We start from the raw sequence: 4,316 nt of genomic DNA, 5'->3' as shown, positions 1-4,316 counted from the left end.
TATGGGTGGTTTCTACCCTTCTTTATAATTTTAAAGTCAATCCTCATCCTTTCCACCGCCACGATAGATATTAAACTAAAGATCATTTGGGTGTAATCACAAAGTTCACAAATTATTCGCTGAGCATGATGGTGATCCTGACCGCGTGTACGAATATATAATTTATTTGCGGGTACATATCAATATGAGGAATCTCGTTTGTTATACGCGTCTTTTCCGATACGTGTAATAACAAAATTCACAAATTATATATATATATATATATAAACCACCTTGATCCTTTCCACCCCTACGCTTATCGAATATAATATTTCCCATATACATATCAATATGAGGAATAGCACTTTCCTGCAATAATCAAGATATCATATATAAAATGGGAATTATATATATTTATTTATTTTTTATTTTTAAATGTATATTTCTTTCCACTGCGACAATTTTTACGCCGTAAGGCGTTCCCCTCTGAAACCAACTCTCCTTTTAGGTTACGTGTCCATTTGTTAGCGCTTGATTTAGTTGTTAGACGATTAAACAATTTTAAGCCATCGGATTGATTCCACCGAAACGTTATAAGAATCGCAACTGGTTGATTCCACCGAAACGTCATAAGAATCGCAACTGGTTGAAAGCAACAGGACCTCGGTCTGGGCATGCGGCCTCTCTAATTCTTATTTTGAGGGTTAAGAAGCAATCATCTAGGGTGTAAGCATCAAAGTTGTGATAAAAAGCAGTCACAAATTCAGACCACCCTTTCATTCTATTTGTGTTTCTTCAAATGCAGATCCTTCCAAGTGTGGGGTGGAAAACATATTTACAGTCGAAAATGGTATCGATTGTAGGAGCAGGAGCGCTGGGATTGACCTACACTTTCATGAAGACTGGATGGCTCTCAGGACTTATTGTACTGGCACTGGTGGCATGCATTGCCTATTATGGCATGGCGCTGTTGGTGTGGTCTAAGAGGGCCCTCAAAAGGCAAGGATTTCAGAAAATAGATAGCTTTGGAGATCTGGGCTTTGCTGTTTATGGAAGTACAGGGAAAGCCATGGTGGATTTTATGGTGGTCCTCTGCATGGCAGGAGTTTGTGTGGGTTATCTCATATTCATAGGGAATACTCTGTCTTACATGTTTACAGGATCCAAGCCACAGCCCAATCCCAAATCCCAAGAATCCTCGTTGAATCCTCATGGAGTCTATTTTGTCTACCTCGTTGGATGTTACCAGGAAGGTAGGCTTCATATGGGCCATTTTTCCACCGGAGCTCATCATGAGTGGGATTCGAACCCTTACCCATCTGGCCCCTTTTAGTATTTTTGTAGATATCGTTGACATTTCTGCAATGCTAACCGTTGTGGTGCAAGATGTGTTGTCCATATTGAGTACTGTGGGTCCAGATGTTCAGGCTTTCACTGGTTTCTCTGCTATTCCTTATGGAGTGGGTGTAGCAATCTATGCATTTGAAGGGGTAAGCATGATTTTTCCCCTGGAATTAGCTATGGAGAAAAAACATAGATTTGGTGGAGTTTTGGCCGTTGCATTTCTCTTCATTGCTCTCATTTACGGGGGTTTTGGAGCGTTCGGGTATATTGCTTTTGGAAGTGCAACCAGAGATATGGTGACTCTGAACTTGGGGAAAAGCTGGATCACAGATTTTGTTGAGATTGCCCTATGTCTGAACCTTTTCTTCACATTTCCATTGATGATGAATCCTGTTTATGAAGTCATAGAAGGGAGGTTTAGCAGAGGGGAGTTTCCCTTAATGATCAGATCTCTTGCGATTTTCTCGATAACAATAGTGCCAATTCTGGTCCCTTCATTTGCAGATTTTTTTTATCTCTGATTGGGAGCAGTATTGGTTGTATTTTAGGGTTTTATTTCCTGCTCTGTGTCATTTGCATGCTTGTTGGCATGAATTATCCCTGATATGGATCCTTTTTGATGCCTTGCTCATCGTATTCGGCATTGTCTTTGGCATTGGTGGGTCAGTTTCGTATATTACTCAAATCTGTAGCAAATAAACATTCTTGTAAGTGGCCAGGGCGGAGGTTCCAAGCCATCTCAAGAACATGAAAACCCAATGAGCATGAAGTTATATTTGGGCCTTGAGCTTCACAGGTTCAAACCAAAATTAATGTAAAGATGTAATATTATTATCGACTGCCAAAATCAAAGTGTAGTGCTTGTATTTATCAAATTGCTTATGTTGCTATCAATGCAATCACAGCATTAAGAATGGATTTATGGTTTCTAATATGGATTGTAACTCTTTTTATTGGATATCATTCAGTGCTATCATTTTCTGATACTGATATTTTTGAAGTTGCAGGTAGAAGCACATAGTTTGTAGGCTAAGGCTTCAGTAAACAGGAAAAATAATTCTAATTAGGTTGTCGGACAGTGGTTATTACAGGGGATTTTCAATTCCCATAGTGTTAGCCCTCGCTGTTTTTTTTTAATAAATAATCTTTTGTTATAAAGCAGCTTCTGGCAATCTCTAAATATACATGTCTTCAAGTAGGCTTTAAGGCTTTGACTACTTTGACATATCCTTGGATGGAATATTCAGCCCATCCATATACATGGAAACTACTTGCAGAGGAGAAATAATCTCTACAAGTGGGGTGCCTTGGCGGAACTCTTTCATGCAGCCTCTCTGATTCTTATTTTGAGGGTTAAGAAGCAATCATCTAGGGTGTAAGCATCAAAGTTGTGATAAAAAGCAGTCACAAATTCAGCCCTAGTAGTCACCCTTTCATTCCATTTGTGTTTCTTCAAATGCAGATCCTTCCAGGTGTGGGGTGGAAAACATATTTACAGTCGAAAATGGTATCAATTGTAGGAGCAGGAGTGATGGGATTGACCTACACTTTCATGAAGAATGGATGGCCCTTAGGCCTTATTGTACTGGCACTGGTGGCATGCATTGCCTATTATGGCATGACGTTGTTGGTGTGGTCTAAGAGGGCCCTCAAAAGGCAAGGATTTCAGAAAATAGATAGCTTTGGAGATCTGGGCTTTGCTGTTTATGGAAGTACAGGGAAAGCCATGGTGGATTTTATGGTGGTCCTCTGCATGGCAGTAGTTTGTGTGGGTTATCTCATATTCATAGGGAATACTCTGTCTTACATGTTTACAGGATCCAAACCACAGCCCAATCCCAAATCCCAAGAATCCTCGTTGAATCCTCATGGAGTCTATTTGTCTACCTCGTTGGATGTTACCAGGAAGGTAGGCTTCATAGGGGCCATTTTTCCACTGGAGCTCATCATGAGTGGGATTCGAACCCTTATCCATCTGGCCCCTTTTACTATTTTTTCATATATCGTTGACATTTCTGCAATGCTAACTGTTGTCGTGCAAGATGTGTTGTCCATATTGAGTACTGTGGGTCCAGATGTTCAGGCTTTCACTGGTTTCTCTGCTATTCCTTATGGAGTGGGTGTAGCAATCTATGCAATTGAAGGGATAAGCATGATTTTGCCCCTGGAATTAGCTATGGAGAAAAAGCATAGATTTGGTGGAGTTTTGGCCGTTGCATTTCTCTTCATTACTCTCATTTATGGGGGTTTCGGACCATTCGGGTATATTTCTTTTGGAAGTGCAACAAGAGATATGGTGACTCTGAACTTGGGGAAAAGCTGGATCACAGATTTTGTTGAGATTGCCCTATGTCTGAACCTTTTCTTCACATTTCCACTGATGATGAATCCTGTTTATGAAGTCCTAGAAGGTAGGTTTAGCAGAGGGGAGTTTTCCTTCATGATCAGATCTCTTGCGATTTTCTCAATAACAATAGTGCCAATTCTGGTCCCTTCATTTGCAGATTTTTTTTATCTTTGATTGGGAGCAGTATTGGTTGTATTTTAGGGTTTCTATTTCCTGCTCTGTTTCATTTGCATGCTTGTTGGCATGAATTATCTCTGATATGGATCCTTGCTGATGCCTTGCTCATCGTATTCGACATTGTCTTTGGCATTGGTGGGTCAGTTTCGTCTATTACTCAAATCTGTAGCAAATAAACATTCTTGTAAGTGGCCAGGGTGGAGGTTCCAAGCCATGTCAAGAACATGAAAACCCAATAAGCATGGAGTTATATTTGGGCCTTGAGCTTCAGAGGTTCAAACCAAAATTAATGTAAAGATGTAATATTATTATCGACTGCCAAAATCAAAGTGCAGTGCTTGTATTTATCAAATTGCTTGTGTTGCTATCAATGCAATCACAGCATTAAGAATGGATTTATGGTTTCTAATATGGATTGTAACTTTTTTTATTGGATATCATTAAATGCTATCATTTTCTGATACTGATA

At 39.7% G+C, this 4,316-nt stretch overlaps 2 pseudogenes; both read left to right on the top strand.

The window, feature by feature from the left end:
- Nucleotides 1-1,343: 1,343 nt before the first annotated feature.
- On the top strand, nucleotides 1,344-1,844 carry LOC149211911 (amino acid transporter AVT3B pseudogene; annotated as a pseudogene).
- A 983-nt stretch (nucleotides 1,845-2,827) lies between these two features.
- On the top strand, nucleotides 2,828-4,023 carry LOC149211910 (amino acid transporter AVT3C pseudogene; annotated as a pseudogene).
- The last annotated feature ends 293 nt before the right edge of the window (nucleotides 4,024-4,316 follow it).

Source organism: Pinus tabuliformis, chromosome 1_1, assembly GCF_031772625.1.
Source record: "Pinus tabuliformis cultivar Carrire ecotype Pingquan chromosome 1_1, CPIR1, whole genome shotgun sequence".
Classification (NCBI taxonomy): Eukaryota; Viridiplantae; Streptophyta; class Pinopsida; order Pinales; family Pinaceae; genus Pinus; species Pinus tabuliformis.
Note: the sequence above shows the minus strand (reverse complement) of the source record. Positions and strands in the feature narration are given on the sequence as shown.